Source organism: Lipophrys pholis, assembly GCF_963383615.2.
Source record: "Lipophrys pholis genome assembly, chromosome: 7".
Taxonomy (NCBI): Eukaryota; Metazoa; Chordata; class Actinopteri; order Blenniiformes; family Blenniidae; genus Lipophrys; species Lipophrys pholis.
In genome coordinates this window covers 9,241,003-9,266,095 of record NC_137638.1, presented here as the reverse complement: position 1 = coordinate 9,266,095, position 25,093 = coordinate 9,241,003, and the positions used below count along the sequence as shown (strand labels likewise).

General features: G+C 39.7%; 1 long non-coding RNA gene across 1 annotated transcript in view; it reads right to left on the bottom strand.

Annotated features, from left to right (window-relative positions):
- Positions 1–18,673, bottom strand: part of LOC308111932 — a 28,538-nt gene extending 9,865 nt beyond the window's left edge. Inside the window, exons 1-2 of the long non-coding RNA XR_013935463.1 lie at positions 18,324–18,673; positions 18,048–18,226 (exon numbers count right to left, since the gene is read on the bottom strand). This is a non-coding gene — a long non-coding RNA (uncharacterized lncRNA). The remainder of the gene's footprint in view (positions 1–18,047; positions 18,227–18,323) is intronic.
- Between the last annotated feature and the right edge of the window lie 6,420 nt (positions 18,674–25,093).

Sequence of the window (25,093 nt, the reverse complement as noted above, 5' to 3'; positions counted from 1 at the left end):
GCGTTAAGACCGCTTCCGATTTAATGTTGTTTCTGTTTTCCTTCCCTCCCCCTTCCTGCTCCAGGCTGTAACGGAGGCATCGATGGGACTGTGTCTTTGCGTGAAGCTCGTCCTCAGTTCTGCTCACATCTGCTCCACCGCCCGCCCGCCTGCCCGCCCGCCCGCCCGCCTGCCCGCCCTGCCTCCCACCCACCCACCCTCTCTTGCTCCACCCTGCTTCCACCACCCCCACCCCCCACCTTCCTCTTGCTCTTTTTCTCTCCTCGTTCCAGCTCTGATGCATACATGTTACCCCTCATGCCTGATCGGACCCTTTAGCGGTCGGTATTGGCCCACTTTGCCCAGTGGGTGACAAAACACGCCGCAGACTTCCAAACAGAGAGGCCTTTCTCCGCTCTATGCCTGAAGCCCTACCCTAAAAGAACAAAAACAAACATGAAGAAAAGACACGCTCGTCTTTCTGTTGAGAAATTTTCACTCACTTACAAGATCATTCATGCCATGCTGCAACTCATGTTCAGCTGCACCTGTGTTTTGATACGATGATTGTGCAACACATCATTTCTACCAGTCTCTGCCACCAAGTCGCATTTGTACGTCAACGCTGTGGTACAAATGTTACCTGCATGCCATTCAGCGGCAAACACATCCTCACAGCAACATGACAGTAGAGGTTGATTGACTTGACTTTGACTGTTGCAGGACACCATGTTGGAGGGATAACAGAAATATGAAGCTTATGAATTTTTTTTTTTTTTTTGGAGGGTGGGGGGTCCATTGAGAAATCGCTTGTTTTGGATGAGGTTTGAAAGCGAGTTTAGTTAAGACTGTGGAATTTGGCTAAACAAAACAGTTTTTGTCATGTCAGTGATAACACGCTCAAAACCTTTGAATGAGTAGAAGTTTATGGTTTCGTTTAAGGTTAACACACACAAAAAAAAGACAAAGTCTCATATCTTTTAGTTTATCCTTACTTTTCACAATGATCCAAAAATGACCAAAAAACAAACAAGCATTGTATAACGCCCCACCACAGAGCAAATTAGTAGCACACACACGGAATTTCAATGAGGTAGGGCATACATGATGCATTGTTTTGAACATTGTGCTTCTTCAGTGAATGCATCAAACATCTATCCACAAATTTCAACCGGTGGCCACAAAGCAGCTGCATATACGAGCAGTCGGGACGCTAAGTGCCTTCTTCAAGGGCGTATCAGCGGCAAGTTTTCATACATTAAAAGGCAATTCTTCATTTGATTTCCTGGAAGATTTTCACCCCGGTGCACAAATCACAGCATCCCAGGCCTCACAGGGGTCCCCAAAGCCAACATTTCACTACCAGATAACAGGGAAAACTGGAAGAAAGTGATCTATTCCACTCTGACTGAAACCCTGCAACCCCCCCACCTTTAAAAAAAAAAAACGGATGGAGAGGTAGTTTTGTGCTGGTGTAGGGAATCAAACCCTCCGAAGACAATATTTCAGTTCAATTGATTCTATTACATGGTCTGCTAACTTAGAAATCGGCACACCCATTTGTCTGGAGTGACAAATTAATCTCTTCCAAGTGAGTGGAAAAAAATGGAATGAATTTCAGAAACATGACACCCACCAGATGAATGCAAACAGGTTTCTGCTGATATTTACATGCACTGGACTGAATGCGTCGCCCTTTTCTTTTAAGATTGTGTTTCTCAAATGATCAACAAATGGGAAGATTCACTTTTTTCTTGTTTACAAAGGCTCAAAGATACAGCTCAATCAGGTGGCTATATGTACTAATTGTGGTTATGAGAGATACTATGCCAAACTCTGCTCCCACACCTTTAGGTTTTGAGGCCACATTAACACGTACTCGGGTTTTCACAAGAAACGGATATTTTCCCCTCTACCTTTACAAAAAAAATCTTCATTGACACAGACCCGCATATACACCTGGCTCAGAGATACTATGAGCATGCCAAACCTGTAGTGTAACAAGAAGCATGATGCCGTGAAAGCCAATCAGAATCCTGGAAAAAAAATATGTCACGAATTGTCACGGAAATATCCGCCTACCCACTTTTAGATGCAACTGGAGACGTAGAGTTAATAAAGATCTCCACTGTGGCCGGAGTTTTCAGGAATACTTGTTTGTGGTGAGTCGTAGCTGCGTCTTTGTGTAAATGTACGGCCAAAACGCAGAGAAATATCACAGTTTTTTAAACATCTGGGTAATGAGACGTGTGAATGCAAATGTTTTGCAGAACAAAAATGTGCACACATAAATCAGTTTGTATGTGCGACAGGCTATGTTTAGTGTGGATTTCTGTGTGCCGGCAGGAACCTGTAAATGCTTTCAGGTTTGTCCTCTCGGTCTCTACATTTTATTGCCTGCTGCGATAGAAATATGTCAGTAACTGGTTTCGTTTGCCCTCGAGTTCAATTTCTAAATGAACTAATGTGTTTCACAAATAATGATTTGATGATGGCAATTTTTAGTAGGTATCGTTACTGCAAATTACTGTATGACTAAGATCAATTTAACCTAAAAAAATATAGAATGCGTGCACATCGATTGAATAATAGATGTAAAATTTGTTGTTGTCATTTAATTAGCTGCTAAAGTTCTCATAAGTTCTTGCAGCAGCTGTGGCACGATTCAGCCATGTGGTCGTGAGAATTATATTTTTTAATCACAGTTTCCCCTCCTCTTTACTCCTGATTTATTTTAGTGGGTTTTCTGTTTTATATATTTGTTTAAAGAATGTAATTCAGACAAAACAAGATGCAAGATCTTCTTGAATATCACAGGTTGCAGAAACGTTTTGTGATGTATGGTCTCTGACCTGCACCAAACAAAAATGTGGTTCAGGCGAAAACAGGAAATCTGATGTCCAGATTTGAAAAATGACCTTTCAACCCCCTGCAAATTTACTCCTGGAGCGTCATGTTATGAAACTATTCTTTGTGCTTGTGGGGAAAATCTAATTTTTCCATCATGGACCCAAGCAGTAACACATTTGCATACTATTGATCAACTTGAAAAAGCATGAAAATGATAAAGACTAATCTATTTGTGTAGGAAGGCATTTTTGTGATCTTTATTCAGGATCTCAGTAATTCTGTTCCTAAGTGGCTCAGTGATTTCAAACATTACGTAACCTGTTATACCTGGAGAAACACTTTGCTCACACAAGTAAGCCTGTGAGTCTCAAAAGAGGCTATGGAAACATGAAGATATGAAAGAATCTGTCACAGCAGGGGAGTAGCAAGACTGAGAGGTTTTAATGATGTCTTGCTCAAGACAGACATTTACAGGTCCAAATCTCTGCACATTCACACTAAAATCAACACGTAGACAAAGTGAGAGATACACAACTCTCCACGCCCACACACAAGTCCTTTCTTCACTACATTAGTGTCGTAGAGTCAATTAGGTCCATCTGCAACTGGAAATTGGAGCGAGAAAAAAGGGATCTTCTCATAATTGTGATTTGTTAATTAAAACACAGTTATCAATGACCTTCCTGTGTACTTTTGAGCAAGAGCGCTTGAAGCTTTCAACCACAACCTCCTGGCAGCGGTTCAGCAGAGAGTGCCAGGGAAGATAATTAAAAAATCACATTCAGAGTTCAGGGTTGTTGTGCTCGGTTCATGGTCGAGGTGTCTGCATACCGCGAGGCACACCTCCATTGTATTCACCGTAAACATGCCAGTGTGAACAAGAAATACTTGATTTGTCAGAATGGTAACTCCGAAACGCGATCATGATACATTGAAGCATGCATATTTATTTATGGGAAACGACATGCCATACACGTACATGCACACAGGAGAGTGAGGGAACGAGAGAGGGAGCAGAAATTAATCATTTACGTGCAAGTTTCAAGTATTTTATCCAACTTTTGCAGTTTGGTGAGCTACTGGTCAGTCAACTTGACAAACTGCTGTTTTGCTGTGCAGAATTACTTCTGTGGTCATTGAATTCGGCTTTACTAAGTGTGCAAATAACCTTAATTTTCACTTGATTGTGTTACTTTATTTTTAACAAGTAGAATTCTTTAAATTAATTATTCAAATCAACGTGTTATTTTTGACGGCACTAGTAATTATCATTATTATTATTATTAATGGTGGCTAAACAAGGAATTTCCAATGTTCAGAGCACATAAAACAAGTATCAGAGATGTTTATACCACATTCCTGTTAACACACGACTTCCGCATATCACCCTGTTGATAGCATCAGGTCTTTGAAGAGCTACTTCACACATGTACCTGCTATTGAAGGTTGTTACAAGTAAATGTGTGAACAAATTCCAACATAAGAATGTAATTGTTCATTGGCAACTGATCCTCATACTGAAACACGATTAGTGGAGTTTGAAAAATGAGCAAGCAAGAGTTTAGGCATAAAAATACAGTTATTTACCCTTGGTTTGGGTTTCACTTTGGTTAAAGTCCTGGCTTTGGCCATGTCCGATCTGCTGTGGCCTTTCGATCTCTTTATGTCCTTTTCTTTTTATTTATTTGCAGCCCAGTGCATTTTTATTTAGTATGAAGAGCCATGTTTGTGTAACTATGTGACCCAGGCAGGTGCAGTTGGGTGGTCCTCTCTCATATCTACAAATCTGATACAAATTCACAATGATTTTTGAATTGGAGGTCCAGTCGAAATATTTGGTCCAGATATGACAAACGCTCATAGTTTGGAACCAACATATGTATTACATACTCTGTTTTCATATGACTTTGTTTTCCTTACTCGTGGTAAGAAAAATAAAGATATCACTATTGCTTTGAAGAAGTTGTGGTGAACTTCCGCCACAAATCTAGTTAGCCCAAGTTTAGGTCAAAAATTAAGAGCTTAGACAAATAAGTTCAGATTTCAAAATAAAAACCACAAACATGTTATGATAATGATAAGAAATAGGAATGCACCTATTTACTACAAGAATGACTTATCTTAGTATCCTGTTTATGTGTGTAAACAGGAATCAGAATCTCGAGGCCACTGTAAACACAGATACAGCCAATTTTATCACTGTGAAACAAATGACCACTGGTGTTGTTTTTTTGATATGAAGACAAGTTGTTGCTTCTTAATAAAAAGTGATTTCCTGTCACTTTTTGAGGTACTTCTTAAGGACAATTTGCGTAATTCTTTAATGGTAAATAAAAGGTTCTATGTAAGCTCTGCCCCACTATTTAACAGTTTGAAACTCCCCTCCTGACAAGGTTTGACTGGTTCTTCTCATCATTTTACACAATGGAGCATCCTGTGTGTGTGTACACAGTGTAGGTAGAAGACGAACACCACTAGATCTGTTTCTCTTCATCTAATTTGAACCTTCCTACATGCACTTGGCTAATGGGGCCCTGTGGAGAGCAAACACAGTGGAAGGACATAGAAAAAAAGAAAGGGGGTGTAAAAATAATAATTCACAGAAGAAGAAAGACAGCACTAGACTGCGAAATGAGGTGTTCTCAGCTTCCCGACTCGCATAATTCCCCTCTAACTGGAACTATTTTCAGGTGGCATGAGACTCAGCAACCATCGGAGTGAAACCATCTTTCCATGTCAAATGCAGATGAGTTGATGTCAAAGAGGTTTATTTTCCTGCTTTCACAGTTCACCGGTGGCAGAAACAATGATGGACAAAACGTGACGAGTGTCAAGAGCAGGTGGATGCAAAAGAGCTTTGTGTATGAACTTTCTTAAAACATGTGGTTTCATCGAGAAATGTACGACCTTGTACTACAATGTGAAACACTGACAAATACCATGACAATTGCCTCTGTGTGACTGTTGCATAAGGGAGTGCACCAAAAAGGGCTTATTTTGGAAAGATTTAAAAGTTGGATATCTCTGTCATCGAATGTACGGCATGATGTCAAATACATGCAGCTTTTTCCTGAAAGGAAGAGCTGATCCAATACGAATTTACAGTTTAATCTCCTTTTTGATGACACCCACTCAAGGCTCATTCCAGAGTTCTGTAAATCTGTTTCCATTCTTTGAACGGACACTGTTTGCTGTATAAAAATAATTATTTTGTCCAGGGCTCATCCCTTTTAAAAACACATCATTTTTGAGCGTTATTTGTTGTTGGGGTTTTTTTTGGCCCCTGAAATGCTTTACTGCAACACAGTGCAACCCTATGCTTCACTTCCTCCATACCCCTGACTTTATTATGACAAACCACATCCTCAACCTCATCATCATCGCTCCTCATGATCATCAGCATTGTCATCATCTTCATGACGACATCAGCAGCGACGCATAATGCTGTCCTCACTCTAAAGAGCATATCTTTCATCCAAGCTTGTAATGGATCATCATTTGTATAATTTGTACAGAAAAGGTTTATAAAAGTTTTCTACCCTTCCAGAAATTATTTAGTTTCTGCTGTTCAACTGAATGTCAATGAATTCAAATTTGCAGGCCTTGTTATAAAGTTTGTGTTTTTTGTGCAACATTTTGGTTTGTTCTACTGTCCAGAAGAGAGAGAGAAAAAAAAAAAGTGTCAATAAAAACTTTGAGTGATAAGTTCTTTCCATTTGTTTGACGTTTGTGCCTCCAGGCTAGAAGCCGGAAAAAGTTTCAGAACAACACAATTTTTCAAAAACACACACAGCAGATTATTGCTCATTTACTGCTAACTTACACATTTTGTCCCACACGTCAAGCTTCCGATTAGCAAAAAAAAGTGATATCGATATCAGGTCTGGGTCAGTTGCAAACTTAGTGAACTTTTTCTCGTATCGGGCACTATGCCGGTAGTAAATGGGAAAAAAGTATGATCTTGCTTAAATTACTTAATCTGAGACTCAAAGTAAAGCAGATATCACAGGCGATCATGAGACAACACTGGTGGCTCCTAACATCATTTATGAAAACAAACATCTACTTCGGACTAACAACAAACTGCTCTGACTCTGACGGTCAGTCTGAGGGCGACACTGTAGAGAAAGGATCAGGATTCAAATACACATGTACAGGCACGGTAGAGCAAAAAATCATTTGGCATCCAATCCAGAAGTGCAGTGTTATATACAGGGCAAGTATAAATATTGGCTATATATATATATATATATAATGGGTGCGCAAACTTACTTTCCATAAAGCTGAACAATCTGTACATGTTGGGAACCCATGACATCTATTCTGCCGTCACTCCTATATATCTATTTTTCCCGTGCGGGGCCACGAAGGTTCTGTCAAGGTCTTCTTCACACTGAGTTTTCAGTTAACCTGGAGGACTCAGTCAACACAGGAAGGTCCTTGAAACATTTCAATATTGAGTTTATGTCTCGTTGCTGTTGCAACAATATACAGTATACTAACCACTGCACCGTTATTAACAACACTAAATACATCTAATCCCATTTAGACTGGATTTAAATTGTCAGGGGAAGGTGGGATTATGTTTGTGCTCTCTGTGCTGGTCAGTGATTACGTTCAATTGTTTTGCAAAGAACATTGCAGCGAAATAATATGCAGTCTATCAGGAGGACAAGACTATGTTAATGATAAACTCAGGATATTGAGTCACCCACAGTCACGATCACAATTATTAGCAACCATGAATTTCATGTATAAGAATTTGTGTTGTGTTTTCAGAGGTGAAGGAAAATGTAATCCATATTTCTCCACTGCTTCATCAAACTTTGGGTTTCGTGGGGTTATGGGCCTTCACAGCTGACAGTGAGCGAAAGGTAAAAAGGACAAGTCGTTAGTCCATCACAGCTTTCATGTGATTTATCCCACTTTTACACGACAATGTTTCGGAGTGAAAACACACTGTTTTTGCACTTTCTTTTCAGGAAAGTTTCCCAATGACACTGCAATGTTTTGAAAACGATGTTGGTTCACATGGAAATGGCAGCGGCGCTGACAAAGATGTAGTTTAGCTCCAGTTGGCGCTGTTAGTTGTTTTTGTCTCTCATCATTGGTCTGCTGTGGCCACTTTGTTCCCATCAGAGGCAACAATCGGAAACCCTGGTAAGTCTCACCTGTACGTCTATAGCTCCGATGAAGAAGTGTGGATCAATTTCTGAGGATAAATGCAAAAAGCTCCTAGTTTTCTTGCAATACACACGATAGTGACCCCGACTGTATATGGATGTTGGTATTTCTTGAGGAAATGCCGACAATGTTCAAGAGTTCCGTACACAAACCTTGGATTGCAACAAATAATCACCATGTGCTTTAAAGGAGGGTTATCGTTTATGTAAGCCATTTTCATGGCGGACGTTTTAAAGTGAAATATTATTGTTTACATTGGTAACTTTTCAAAGAAGTAGCTGGAGGGCTGCTAATCTATTTGCATTGTTGGAAAGTTGAGTAAATTCTGCAACCTGTGTATTTATGCTGTGTTTCGCAGGACTGACAATTTTTCCCCCCCTTCGGCGCCGCTGCTTGAGGAGCTCGGCAAACACAAAGGCAGGTAGCATTAAAGGTGAACCTTTGCACATTGTTCCAGTTCAGTCAAGTTCTGCACAGACATTCATACCAGGTTCAGAATTTCTTTGAAAAGTTTTGTGGATTGCAACTTTGGGTATGAGCTGACATCCTGTGTCTTACTGTCACGATCCATGTGCTGGTGTTTGTTTTTGTTTTTTTTCCTTCTCTCCACTTGTTTTCTGTTTCTCCCACAGCTTCCGTCTGTTTAGTCTCCTGGGTTGTTCTTTTGTTACCTGTTGTGTTTTGAAAAATTCTGTATTGACATCTTTTCTGCTGCTTTGCTTAATGTATATTTCGTACTGTTGCCAAGTGAAAATGTTGAATGATTTTATCGTATGCAAGGTAGTGGTAGTTTTTTTGTGGGGTTTTTTGTACTCAGACAAAAATCTTCATTGTCAGGTTTTCTCATTTTGGGGCCAAAATCCATATGATAAGATAAAAAATGTACACAGTCACACATATATATGTATATACAATCTATCACTTCAACTGACCCCTGGACTCTGAACTATTATAACAATGCAAACCAGTAACTGTGTTGTGTTATAGGACTGTGTTTATTGCTCAGTTGATGAAGCAATTTGTCCTCCAATCCCATAAATCCCAGTCCACCCGTCCATTTGTCGAAATGTCCTTGAGCAAGATACTACGCCCCACATGCTTCAAGGGGTGTTCTCGTACCATGCATGGCTGCTGTCAGTGTGTCCATAGATGAATGTGACTAACTGAGTACAGTGTGTGGAGACTGGAAACCAGTCAAAACGTATCCATTCATTCATCCTCTACTCAAGTGTGTCCGATTCAGGGACATAAAGCGCTGGACCTGATCCCAGCTGACAATGGGTGAAGGCTAGACAGGTTGCCAGTCCATCACAGGTCAAACAGAGAGACAGACACTTTCATATTCACATGCGCGGGCAGGTTAGGGTCACCAATTTACTTTAAATGCATATGTTTTGGTTATGGGAGAAACCTGGAGTACCCAGAGAAAAACAAAAAACACAGATGAAGAGGAAGAAAAGTTTCACCCTGGCTTGAACCTGTGACCTTCTTGCTCGAAGGTGAGAATACGAGGTGGCCCGAAACACACATTATATAGTCTGGGGGGAGTTGGGTGGGCTAGATCTACCGTCTGGTTGGTGAAAGTTTGTAAAATGCTCCCAATCTTTCTCTCTCTCACACACACACACACACACACACACACACACACACACACACACACACACACACACACACACACACACACACACACACACACACACACACACACACACACACACACACACACACACACACACACACACAGAGTAAACTCTATGATCGGATGCAGCACGTACACTCTCTCCCATTAAGCGACAAATTTTGATTGATGTTGGATTTCAAATCAACTTTCACATTAAAAGGTTTTGGACTTTTACTTTTAAGTGGAGGTCATGTCGGTAGGTCCTTATATACAGGCCTACACACTCTGTTTTGTGGTATGGTGTTTGATCATTTTAATTGGATTGAAATCAATTTACATTGCATTAAGTTCTGAAAATGTATTATGAATAAAGTTCACTTCAAACATTTTCCTTTTTTTTAAAGTTTCTTCTGACATGATTGCTCCTGGTCTTTTTTACAACTTCAGTGATTTTTCACAATTCGGTCTAAATAGATTTTGTCTCTGGATGAAATGATTTTGTCCTTCAAAAGGTCACATGGCAAACTTTCCAGCACATTATTATCATATGTCACATCTTGTAATTGTCATGTAACTTTATTGTGCAATATCGAACAGATTTTTATTCTTTTCGACAAAATTTAACAAGCGGATGGACAACATTTTTGCTGAATTCCCTAAATTCCTCACACTAACTGAAGCATTTTCAGGAAAATTCACCTCACCGGTAAAGATTATAAGTTACAGCCTATTCATTCTTTCAATCATTCTTGAATAATTTCCAGGGCAGCTTTTAGCTAGGTCAGGCGCTTTGAAAGGCATGCAGTAATCACACTTATTGCACACACTGAGTCAGTTGGAGGTGTGTTTTGGCTCATGAGCCTCCCGGTTGGATACAATCAGTAATTTCAGACTTCAGAGGTTGAATGCAAATCAGCGGACATAAAAGAAAAAAGTCTGCCTGTGAGGACTCCAAACTAAATATTACCATGAGTAAACATCCATTTTAACCCTCAGATGAACAACAACTGATGGCTTAGATGTTTTTATGAGAAAACAAATGCAGATTAAGACATTATTCCTTATGTTGTTTTCTTTTGGTTTTTTTAAATGAAATAATAGCCTGCAGTTAAAAAAACCCCAAAACGATGTAGATTGTATGAAATGCCATGGTTTTTTTCAAAGGGACTTGCAGATGGATGGAAAGTGAGTTGTATGATTCACAGAAAATAGAATAAGGCGTTGATGGAATTAGATGGTGTGGTTTACTGGATGGGATGGGATGGACATAAACCCCCTCTGGTCTACCTTCTTCTAAAGAATTGCCCTCTTGGATTAATGAAATATTTCTATTCTATTCTATTCTATTCTATTCTATTCTATTCTATTCTATTCTATTCTATTCTATTCTGTTTTTCTTTTCTTTTTTTTACCACAGCAGGAATAAAATCTACCTTTAAATATACTTCAGCAGTCAGCAAAAGCAAATGAATGTCTTTAATATATGAATAAATCAGAACAATAACCTCTCACACACTGAGTGTGACACTACTGCAACGGAGTAAAAGTTTACAAGTGACATTGTGAAGCTTTGTCTTTTCATGCTCTATTTTTACAGTCACTCTTTAATGTGATATTCCTTCATTTTTACACCCAAATCCTTACCTCCATTGAAACCCTGCTTGTATGAATAATTGCATGAATATTTTTCAGTCTATATATTATATTTCTATGGTTTTTAGATAAGGAATAAAACATGCTCCACCATTCATCATCTGCTAATCTGTCTGAATTTTCAAATTTTATGTTGATTTTCTATCATCAAGCAAGTAAAATAGAAAGAAATCTTCAATTCATTACGAAGAAGCTACTAGTTTCGAAAGCAATAATATTGTTGACTAAACTGAGAAGCAGACGTTTGGGTTTCAGATGAGGGAAAAAATATTGACACATTTCCCTCCCACGTGTCCACTGATTGAAACAGCAGCACAACAAAATCAAATGAAAATCTGTTTGGTAGGTCACCAGGTAACAGCAGTTTATTTATTTAATTTTTTTTAGACAGATAGATCTGCTTTGATGGAGCTCACCGGAGTGTGATAAAGACATGTTGGGATTAACTGTGCTATTGTTGCTGAAATTTAAAGAGTGGAAAACAGCAGCTCTTAATCTTATCCCTCCTCAATGCCTTTTTTTTCTGTCTCACCACACACTTAATTACAGTTAATTACAAATAATTGCAGTAATTTGGGTTCACCTTGCGTTCACCTTGTGCACATCATTTCCCATTGAGGGGGCTCGAAGGGAAACCAGCAAGACGCTGAAGTTGTGCGATGAGGTTTTGAAAACCACTTTTAATGAAATATGTTGAATGTGAAAAGCGTAAACTAACGATGACATCTCATAAAGTCTTAAAATGTACCGCGTCACTGTTGAGCCATAAGGTGGAGACGATGAATTTGATGTAGTGACTCAAATTACTTGGAATTTTCAGCTTCACCATCAGCAAATATTTCATCCAACACTGTGCACAGAAAAGAAAAAACTACCTCAAGATGAAAGGTTGGCCTTATTAAGGCAAGATAGAAGTGACTCATCAAGCTGGATCACCACCTTCCAAACATCTACAGACAAACAAGAAAAAAACAAAAGACTGCCTTTCTTCCACTAAGAACAATTGTGACAATCATTATTCATTTTTCATTTTATCCCATATGGATTCACATAGTGATTGCTGAACGGAAAAATTGTAAAAAGTAGATGGTGTTGTCTGGGAATCTGTTTTACACACCATACCCAGGTGAGTTATGTAAATGCACCTGACGCTTCTTTTATTGGCAGGCGGTACGGTGACATTACTTTTACAAGCAGCTATAATGAATGAAGATACTATGTGTGGTCTCTTTAAAGCTTGTGCGGTGTTTTACTGTCAGCTAACAAACAAAATCAAACGCGAACACATTTGCCTTCAGACAGAATGCTTCAGATTATTCAAATAAAGTCCACACAGTCAAGACTTTCACATGCAACAACAATCAGTACTCCTGCGTATAGTCAGGTGTTGTTGAGTGTAAACAGGCAATGAATCAAAGAAAAACAAGGAGTCTTGAAGTGGTAGTACGGCCCCCCGGGGTACTGATGTCAAAATCCCTTAATGTGATTGTGATCATCACAGGAGACAGAAGGATTTAAAGTGGCAAATATTCAAATATGATCTGTGGTTCCCTCTCTGATGAAACTATCCTCCAGTTAACTCCTTTGAAAAACTTAAAAAAGTACTGATTTCTTCAATTATAAATTGTTAATTGATTTAATCTGAGCCTGGAGTAAATCTCTGCAGAAAGTGTGTTTAAGAAGAGAAGAAGCTCCTCGTTGAGGTCTGGCCACTGTAGGTGAGAATAAGACAGTCGCTCTCATCTTGTTTGGCAGCATCTTTGAAACTGGAGGAGGCATGCTCACACCCAGGAATAAAATCAAAGGAATTTGGCAGCAACTACAAACCAGCAATCGTAAAGAAAAAATTCCGAAGGTGAAGACACTAGCCCTTTATTACCTCAAGATAAAAGCAAGTTAACGTTGGTTTAGAAATGGCCTCTGTATCAGTACGAAAACCCTTAATAATCAAATGTTGATTGATAAATATCCGATCTTTATCTTACTTGTAAACGATTTGATGACTGATCACAATTTTGACTTATTCACCATCATCTAAACCCGTTAACAAGGGAAGAATATCTGAGCCTCAATGAAGTTATTCCATCTACTCACATTAATTATCTTATCCTCATAAAACAGTTTGAGGAGGAGTAGCATCCATTCATAATTATAATCTTCGTTCAGGTGAAGTTGTTAAAGTGGGTGTCTCTAACTTTCACACAGACAATGATAGTCTCCACATTGCATTGAGTTCATTACTTGACACAAATGACTTTTCACAGAAGGTGAATAAACCCATTCATTATTTTAATCACACCCTTGATGTTGTTCTCACTTATGGTCACTGTTAGACCTTTTCCTGATATTTGTATTTACATTAACTGACTTCACAGGATCTGGAAAGAAATTAAAATAGGAAACAGAGACAGCTCTGGTCAAAGAGACGAATGATCTCCTCATGCCCTCAGACAAAAGACTGGTCTTTGTTCTTTGGATCTCAGTGCTGCATTTGATACTATTGATCATTAACATCTTTCCACAGAGACTGGAACATATCATTGGAATTACATAAAGGTACGACACAAAACTGGTTTTGTGTCGTACCTTTATTCTTTTTTTTGGGTTTTTTTGCAATGTGTTGTATTTAGTGCTATGTAAATAATATTGAATTGAACTGAATGTCTCCTGGTGGTCCAGCACCTGTGAGTCCTCTGGATCTGTGGTTGCCTCACTGTTTATACTTGCAATGCCTCAAATGATCCACTTGTCCATAATTAATAGTTCACTAATTTAATTACATGAAGTATTTGGTTAAATAATGCTAATGCTACCTGGTAAATGGATTTGACTTATGAAGTGCTTTTCCACCACATAAGTGGTCTTCAAAGCACTTTACATTGTTTATCACATTCACCCATTAAAACACCAATGGAAGCAGCTGCCATGGAAGGCACTCAGTCCATCCACTGGGAGCAGTTCGGGGTTCAGCGTCTTGCCCAAGGACACTTCGACATGTGGACAGATAGAACTGACCCTGCGACCTTCTGGTTGAGAGATGACCCATTCTACCAACCGAGCCGCAGCTGCCCCAGCACATCTCTGGCAGAGATAAAAGAGCGTCGTGAGGCTTCAAATGCAACATGAAACTTGTCAATCATTCTGCTCTCTGCCAATACCTGATTTGTATCAGATGACGATCGTTGAGCTTAGGAGTGATTGGAGATGGTCAAAAATGAGGTGACTGAACAACTAAATACACTTTTTCCCCCCTCTTATGTACAGTATATTAACAGATGACCACAAACACAAACAGCATGTAAAAAATGTACTCATCATGTAAAGATAATATGATGGTATTTGGAGAACCTCAGCTGTAAGAAATAAAAAGCCATTTTACAAGCGCCAGTCAGATGAATTTGCAAATACCAGCCTGGGCATATAACAACATAAGGGTCAAGCTCAAGTATAGAAACTAGGTTAAAAGCTCTGTTGAACTTGCCGAAAGACAGTTCTCAAGGATATTAGCAAAATCCATGGGCGTTAAAAAAAGTAAGCATTCAAGGTCATGAAACTCTGCTTCAGACTTTGATTTATACTGCATGTGAGGAACTATTCAGAAATGTCAAGGGGTGTACAGTAAAATATGATATGGTTAGGATAAAAGACTTCCCACTTCAAAAACATCATAAGATTTTACATTCCGCCCACAACCATTTCGGAGCCGACACCACAGGCTACTGTTATCATCTTCAGCAGTCTGCTATAAGGACGACAAACCAGAAACAAAGTGGAGCTCGTCTGTGCTGATAATGATTTTGCCCGATGACCTTGACAAAGCGAAAGCGGCACATTTCCATGCGCAGCGTTGCCCTTGGCTCCTTTCAATCCTCCATCCTTGGCTCTGCAGCTCTGACCCTTTTAGCTATGCTCCATTTGCCGGTTACAAGATGATCTCAAAGCCAACTAAGAGTGGGCGTTTTCCTTTCAAGTGAGAGATTTTGCATGACATGTCCCGGCAGACTTCCTGCCTCACACTCTGCCCTGCTGGTCTTTACAGATTTTCAGTTTCACCCAGAAGCTCTGGGAAATCAAGTCTGATGATCAGGTTTTATGTTGCAGATGACATCAAAAGGAACTCTGTCTTGGAGTATTAGCTGGTTGGACAGCCATGGCTTCCTCTCACTCATGGTTCGACCTCCCAGTTTTTATCAACACTTTGGCTGTGCTGCCTTCTGTGTTTGAAATCATCAGTTGTGCCAAAAAAAGAAGCAAAGTCGGCAACTTCTAAGCTGCAAGTGGACATCAAGTGGAAGAAAACTGACTCAGACTCTTTTTTCAACAAGAACCATGTTTTCAATTTTTTAATGGAACAGATTGAAAGGGATCAATCCCACAAATTATGATTTTGAGGGGCCAATTAGATTTACAACACCATGTCCCTTCCTGAGATTTTTCGTCTGTTTTTTGTTTTGTTTTGTTTTGTTTCGTTTTATGTTGTTTTGTTTTGGGTAAAACCAGGCCTTTACCTTAATTTGTTCAACTATAACTACAATCTTTCCATCCTCCTACGCTCTCTACCTTCAGAATATGATCACTGGGGGCTTGATCAACACCAGACAAATCTCGGAGTGCAAAGTGGACATATCGCCACTCCATCGCATATCTACTATAGTTAAATACGCAATGATTCAAAAGCACTCATGGCAATAACCAGTTCTGTGTCATCAGTTAACTGACAAGCATGTCCTTGGATTGTGGAGAAAGCTGGAGTACCTGGGGAGATACCATTAGATAAAACTTCAACCAGCATGTTCACATCAGGAATCCTCTTGCTTTGCGGTGAGCGTCCATTAAGTAAAAGGAAAACCTCCTGAATTTATTTTACATATTGTGAGCTTGGGCAAATATAGATGGTATAGATAGATACTTGTTAAAGACATAACTACACCAAATCCGCAGGACATTGCACAAAAATGGTAAAAACAACAACAACAACATATTGTCAGTCTTTGAGAGTTCATATCCAAACATTTGTCTTAATTCTTTCAGTCATTTCGGGGGAAACATTTCAGAGTTATTGAAAACTGCATTGAAGGAGTGGGACATAGCAGGCCATTGTCACAGACATCGCCTTCAACATGAGCAGCACAGGTTGTTGGTATATTGCCGGTATGCTATATATTCAATATTTTAAGCATTTGTTTTCAATAAATTGAAACATCAGAATTAATCAAATGAGTCTTCAACTCTTTTACCAGTATAACAAGATGAGTCTGCCTATTATAGGACTCATTTAGAGACTACATGTGGGACTATAAACCCTTTTGTACCTGGAACTGTTTTTTTTTTATTTTTTACTTTGTACTTGATTTGAAGTTGTTAATCTGAACCCAGACTCAGTTTAGGACCTAGATTCTTTGGACCTGAACCAGATTATCTAACATGCATACTGATTCTTTTAAATTACCTCATATCATGTAAAATCAAAATGATTGAACAAGTTTTATATAAATACATATCTCAAATATTATCACAAAACAGGTAACACAGAAAAAATGGTTGAACAGCAAAGAAGCAGTCGTCCCAGAACTGGCAATCATCATGATTTCTGTCTTCACAACGTTCAACTTACACTTCAGAGCGATTTTTCACAATCAAGTTGTGCAAACGCTAAGAGAAACAGCAGGACACTTTAAAAAATCTCAGTGGGTCCAGTTTTCAGCCATCACATGGTGACATAAAATTTAATTAAAAGACATTCTACAGGGAAGACTAAATAAAGGGCAGTTGTCCTAAGCAACACTCAAATACTAGAAAAGCCAACGCACTGTGTTAAGATGATCATGACATGCACGTATCCACAAAATTGAGTCATCGTATTACTGCCTCTTGCTTTAATTCGCACATGTGATAGCCCTGTAATGCCCTCTAAATGGGCCATAAATGCAACCAATCTGGAGCTCAGGGGATGAATGCACCATTGTGTCATTTGCCAGCATTGTTGTTGGTTCAACAGGTCAATAAAATGTAGAACGTCACATCACTGTAAACCTTTCTGGATTAAGAGCGTTGTGGAAACCTTTAGCACTCATATTCATACAAATGTAAAAATACAGTTATGTAAACTCACACACACACACACACACACACACGCACACACGCACGCACGCACGCACGCACGCACACACGCACACACACACACACACACACGCACACATTTATTTTCAGTAATGTGAAGACAAGCCTAGAGTCCACCGATAAGCAGGAAGAGGGGAGGATTCATAAAGACAAACAAATGTAATTTTAACCGGGGAGTCTTAACTCTGAGCAATATGCGTCGTAATGGGGGCTAAGCAGGGGCTTTGCACACTGATCCACATGGTGTGTGGCTTTATGAGAGGGCAGATGGTACCACTCAAGCAGGAAGTGATTGACATAATGGCATGGCCGACCGTGGAATGTGGGTGTGTTGTGTGTGCTGAATGTATGTCCACGTGTTTCGAAAGAGGTGCATTCTCTCTTGTCTTTCATCAGGCCTTGTTGTTTCTCTGTATATTTCCGTAAGACACGGGTGTGGCAAGTGATCAGTTTTTACCTGAAATATCAGGTTTTCAATCTTTACAATACTTTTTCCCAATAAAAAGTTTTTTACAACAAAGCAAACACACCTTTCTTTTGGAAGCGTAACCGCAGCTAACCACTGCGCCACCATGTGGCCCCGATTCAATTCAATTCAATTCAATTCAAAAACCCAACAATTCCACATGAAAAAACTCACTTTTTAACAGGAAGAAACCTTTGTAGAACCAGACTCAGAGGTGGCGGCTTTCTGCTAGTCTGGTTGGTGTTATGGGATTGAGCAACAAGCAAAAAATATAAATCCAAAAATCCACGCATTGCAGACGGATGGGAGTAGGAGGCTCAGACCACAAGCTCTCAGTTCTACTGTCATAGATCCTACATGAAGGTAAAGAGAGAAGTGAGAGAGTTGATTGAATGTAGGTATGATTTGAAACACACCAGTGGTGTGTGGGATAATCCAATGGACGCCAACCTGTTAAAGAGGATGGAGTGGAGTTGTGCTCCAACTTCCTCCCAGCACCGCCATAATAGCCAGATTGGCCAAATAATCCGTTTTTTCCTCTTTCAGCCACCAAGTACTCCAGTTCACTGCCCTCCGAGTCCAAACTTGGGGATCCCTCTTATCTGGGTCATCACAGTTATTTCTTTCTTCTGCTGATTTTTTATATGTATATTAGATACATTTTAAAATCAAAATTTCGCTTTTTTTTTTTTTTAGTTTATATAGCTGCTGAGAACAGCACAAGCATGCAGATAGCATCTTGTTCAGTTCTGAGCACCGACCGATCATATCCCGGTTTATTTTGATGTTTCGCTTTGACTGGTAGCTTGAAATTAGATTCAGGTTTAGCTACATATTCTTGACATGTGACTTCCAAGGATTCATTGGCTGTGTTCCTGGCAGCTCTTTGTTAAACTCTATAAACACTGTCAAGTTGGTCAACACCAACTTTTAAAAAAAATGTATATCATCTACATATAGATCAGCGAACACCTGCAATAGACTTTTTTTGAAATCTGTTGTCTTGGAAACCACCGAGATCTACTCGGTAAAACAACAATTGATAATGCTACCATACTTAAACTTGCTCCAAGCTGTTAAAACCTGCCAAACAAACCAAACCACAACCACCACCTGGTTGTATGTGCCCCAAACCTTAAAGCTGCAGTAGATTTCAACTCGTGAACATTTTTACAGCAGCAGCCACAAGCGCATGTAAACATTTGCAGCAATATTTGCATTCAGTGACATGCTGTGGATTTTGTATTTTACAGATATAACCTTCACAACATTGACTATGCATGACAATCTATTTTTTTAATGACAACATAGTACAACAACACACGACCATGGATCAATTCAGTTTTCTATTCCAAAATCACCTAAACTATAAAATGTATTCTTTTTTTTCCCAACTTTTTTCTTATTATCTGTAAGCTCTGTAATCTTGCTCTATTTTGAGTACATCTTTACTTAGATACCTCTAATCAAAGACAATCTTTTTCCATATCTTGATTACCACTTTAGTTTGCGGTGCAACATAAAATCATATGTCCTATGTGGAGTTGAACTCTGTTCAGTGTAACATGTTCAAAGATAAATGCCATATGTACACAGGTTTTATTAGGGTTAAAATAGAATACCTGACTCATCAGACAAAAAACAATCAGCCATAGCTTTATTTTTAAAACAGAGCAGGACGCTTGTGAACAATGCTCTAAAACAAAGTCACATGCAAATACATTCACTATATTGATAAAAAGGAATTCCCCACAATAAGTGTCTCTAATCTGGATCCAACAACCATTTTATCAAATCTTCCAACTGCCAGTCATACAATCTGGGGAACACAGAAACCAGCCAACACCATCCTGTCAGTCATCTGTCTGCAACTCACTAAGTCTGTGATTAGATTAGATTAGATTAATTAGTTTAATAAAAAAGAAACATGGCAAAGTGTATCTCTGTATTCAAGAGACATTTAGTCAAATCAACATGCTGACCTCTGGTCAGGTAAAATAAGTATGTTTGGGGAGCTTGACCATGTAGGGCCGTAAAAGGTAAGACTAAATATGTACAATGAATTGGAATATTTACTGGAAACCAATGAAGAGAAGACAAGAATTAAATAATGTGAGACCTTCTTTTGGTTCAAGTTTGCAAGTATGCAGAATTTTTCAGAGTCCAAACAGTCAAAAGTTGATTTATTTAAACAAGCTAAAAGGCTGTTACGATCACACAAAATAAGAAGAGATAAAAACATGTATTATCATTTGAAGTCAAGCTTTTGACAGCAGCAGTCATACTTCTGAGATGATAAAGACAATTCTTAACCAGTTGTTGGAGTAGTGCTCAACGCTTGCATTCTCTCTACCTGTTGCTGACAAACAAGTGGAGAGATGTAGAGAAAGCCTATGACAGAGTGCCAAGGAGAGAATTGTGGTACTATATGAAGAAGCCAGTGGCGGAAAAATATGTGGTGGTGATAGAAAGGGGAGGTTCACGAGTGAAATGTGATACCTGCTCAAATATATGGTTTAGATACAGTGTCATTGTCTAAAAGACAGGAGCCTGAGCTTGAGCTGGCAGAAAACACCAGTCACTTGTATGAACTGTCAATCTTTTGGTCTTTTAGAATCATAATTACATTTATCACAGAGTGTGTATGGTTGTGGGTACTGAGTGCACCTTGCTTTGTGACCTTTAGCACTCCCAAAGGCTTTTCTCACCATAGATAAAACCGCTCCTTGATGTCATAAAAACATTCCATAAACACCAACCATTGACACACGTGTGATGTTCCATCGTCACATGCATGTGGTACTCAACAAGGAAGTTTCTAGACATATTTACAATCCATTGATTAATCAGTCAGCATGATCACTGTTCAGTTGCAATGTCCTTGTGGTTTTACAAGTTAGATTCCAGTCATATTTCAGTAATTGCAGCTGTAAAGCTTTTCACATTCCATAATGGGTTTTCGGTAGAGGACATACCTTTGCCAACACATCATTCAGGGGCACAACTGCCAATTTTCTAAGGCGTATGCAGAAACAATACAGGGTTCTGGCCACATTTGTTTGCGGAACTTAGTTAGCACCGCAAGCATGATAACTGGTCAGATAACTCCACCACTGTGTGAAACAGTGAGCAGGGAGCATCTCCATTGCAACAGATTCTGATCTCCTCCATGAGGTGCCTCTCTTATCGACTTTGTATGGGACATTTTATTACTATTTTTTTTTTTTTTTAGCAGTTTTTGGATATTTATTTGAAAATGTTTAGCCATTAAGGTCTCAAAATAAAATGGATTGTTCTGTGGATGATGACAAATCATCCCTGAAAATTTCATGCAATTCAGGTGTGTAGTTTTTGCAAAAATTAAAACCAATAAATTAACCACTAAATAAACCAATCAATCAATCAATCAATCAATCAATCAATCAATCACTCAATCAATCAATCAATCAATCAATCAATCAATCAATCAATCTATATATATATGTATATATATTATATATATATATATACACAGTATATACACATACACACAGACACAGACACACATACATGCAGCCAAACCGATACTATATATCCTATATATCCGCTAATCTATATATATGATGAAATTGCCATTGTCATTTGCATGATAACATTCTCCCAATTAAAACCCCCAAAAAGTATTGAAACACATTGCAAAGGGCTGAAGCTTGCTGGTTGTTTTGAAAATCCATAAAGCAAGAAATTGAAATGGAATTCTTTTTGTGAAACTTGTTACTACCAAGCAATGCTTCATGATCATGCTCTAAAGCCCAAAATAGACAATAATAAAGATTCAAGAGAAGTGGAATATAATTGTTTAAGTAGGTTTAGTGCCAGAACTTAGCCCATCAGGGCACTAGTCTGCCCGGTTCTGGAGAGCCACAGTCCTTTGTTTCAATATGTCCCTGCTTGTAATGCTGATTGTAATGGTTGACTTTTTATCAGGCTTTATGATGAGACATGTCATTCAGGTTTGTGGAAGCCTGGAGTTTATTATATACCATATAAGCACAAGACGTTGGAAACAAGCAGGACTGGTCCTTCAGGTGTGCTCACTCATAGAGCTCAGGTGAGATTTTCCAAAGATGTTCCGCTAACAACCCTTTTGATAGTCTGAGGTCATCCACATTCCTACTTTAACCGACTTGTGAGTCTCTTTACAACTGGTATTTTGCTCTTTTTCAATTATTTGAACAATCTTAATAGATTCCAGTCACTCCTCTGTTATTATTATGTGTTTATCACAGATTGGAAAGAGTGGGCATAGTGAATGGCAGTAAATTGTTGATAATGAGTCCATTGATGGGTGAACTTCAGAAGCTTCAGTTACTCCTCTAAACAAGTGCTTTGCAGTGGTGGGGTGGGGTGGGGTGGTGGTGGTGGGGGGTCTAATGTTAACCCCCCCCCCGACCTAAACCCCCTTTCTGGTCGATTATTTTTATAGCAGGGAGTACAAAATCTGTCTTGACATCACAGTAATTAAAGGCCATTTCTTCGGCACCATTGCGAGGGAGGCACAAGGATTTATGTCCCCACAAGTCAAAGTCGGTGGTGCAAAAAAAGCCAAAAATGAAACACCTGGTCAGTGTCCTTGAAGTTGAGCTGTAACCTGTTTACTGGGGTCAGCTTCCGTTGTCCAGGCCCCTATGTTTTGGCCATCACTGACAAACGCAGCCAGAAATGTTTCCGATGCACTATGCAGAAATGGAATGCTGCTCAAATGAGACTTTACCAGACTGAGGCCATCACAGCCATGGTGCATCAGCATGTTTTTACCAGATACCGTATGCTACCAGTTATTAAGTGAGCGAAACATTAAATATGGATGGGTGTGTTATTTGTGCCGCTGCCAGTGTAAACAGTGAATGAAGGCTCACCCAAAGTGAGATTCACACATACAAAGTGTGGCACTTTACCAATATACCTCTGCCCCCTGTGGAGCACCATGACCTCTCAAAGACTGGACACTTCCATCCATTATTGACAAATAGACCTGCTTTGATCAAAAAATGATTTATCACATTTGGCAAGTTTGTTTTCTCCCATTTGATTGGGAGAAATTTGACTTCATATATTCTACACAACTCACACAGTGATGGGGCTGTTTTCTGAGGAGGTTGTCCTTTGGGATGGTCACAAATACATTATACAAAATTATACAAAATAATACAAATAATACAACATTTTATTAATAAATGTTGACCTCATGTTGACACCAGTGCGAGGAAACCATACAAAACACAAAATGTATTTGAAAATCAAAGAGAAAGCCTGCTGACGCACACAGTTATTTATTGCATCCCACAGGACGTTGGGAAGAATGACGACCTTCTTGACTCCAAAGTCGCTTTATTGTCTAACAGAACGCGGTTACCGTAGGCCGTAACCACGCCAATGAAATAAACCAGGCATAAAGTGACCAGGCTGCTCCCTCATTCATTCACGTCCAACTCCGCTCACCCCTGCACGCCTGATCCGCCCCCCCATTCTCCACCCGCAGCCACTCACATTCCCACGGAGCATTCAATTCACAGCATAATTGGAACAATCAGAACAACATTAGTGAACAATAAAACCTCAACTATAACACAACTGCAGAGATGTTACAATACCGAGTGCGCGGACTTTGGCCCAAATAGAAGAGTTTTTTGTACGTGGGGTCACGACAACCCCCTAAAACCCCCATGGTGGGATGATAAAACTCTGCTTTTTTTTTTCTTTTTTCTTTGCCAGTTCACCCACGCAACCCGCATGGATCCGTGGGTTCAAAGGGATCGCACCCCATGTGTGCACGCCGCGTGTCGTGTCAGTGAGGGATGCACCCATCTTTCTGTCCCTCACTCCTCTGAAGGCCCAGGGTGGGCTCTGGGAGGAGAGAGGAGAGTGAGGAGAGTGCGCTGATCGGCTGTTGCATGCTGAGTGATGACGATAGTCGAGATAACTGAACCCACCTCCGGTTGATTTAAATGCCCGCGCACGGCTCTCTCCGGGCTCGTCACCGTGTCCCCTCTCCGCGCAGCGTTTATAAAGCGCCGTAGTGCGCGCAGAGGCACAAGCGTGCCTCGTCTCTGGAGGGACAGAGCGCGTGGCTGAGACTTGGAGACGGAATTTCTTTTTTTTTCTTTTTTTTTTTTGAGGAGGGATGAACGAGCCTTGCATCCGCTGCTGAGGAGAGAGAAGCAGGAGTTTTACTCGAAAGTTCACAGCAGCAGGTCGTTGTGACCGCGACCTCGTTCTCGGGGGTGAGTTGTTCTTGTTATTCTTGTTTGTAATCCACTGCGCTTTCCCTCTTTTGTTTCTGTAGGAAAACCAGGCTACGAATGACGCCGGTGGCTGAGAATGAATAGAGCCCGATAATAAACAGAGGGTCTCGTAAAACTAATATGCAAACCCGTTTTGTGTTGAGGGGGAGCCCTTCCCCGCACACAAACCTGGAGTTTGCATCCTCTCTTGTGTGGTTGTTGTTATTTTGAGGCTCCAAAAGTGTCACCAGAACTTGTTGCAGAGAGAAATACACTCTGAAATCGTGGTCCGTGAGAACATCTTGTGCGTTTTTATCGATTGCATTGATGCCGTTGGGGAGAGCAGTGCGTTATACTGATAGTACGAATTACTTGTCTTGGCATTTTAATTTTACATATGAGACAAGTAACGAACCTCATCGCGTTTTTTATCCTGTTATAGATGTAAAAAATAAAATAAAATAATCATCACGCAGATGTGCCGTTGGAATGGTCTTCACGTTCCTGTTATTATTTTCTGCTGTCTCATAACCATAGAGAGAGAGAGAAAAAAACCCAGTGGATTATTTTAGTTGTTGATGTTACTGCAATGAAATTGCACATGTGAGACTTTGCATTTGTTTATGTTGTTGGTGAATCGGGAGGCAGCCATATCAACAGGACAACAAACCTCAATCAATTATGGGGTTAAGTGAAGATCCAAGCGACCTATATTCATTTATTTACACTGTTTGTCCATTGGAGATGTGAGAACCAGGTGGATTCATTCTCACAAGTGCCTATATTCAAGACGTTTTGATTGCAGTGTTCCATTCAACATGTGAACACACAAACAGTGTGTGGGTGTTTCTCTTGGAAGACTGACCGCAAAAGCACTGAATGGAAGCCCACCTTTGGCCCCTGTTTCACTACAGTAGTCTGTGTCATTTACATATTGGTCTTATAAATGTTATTTTG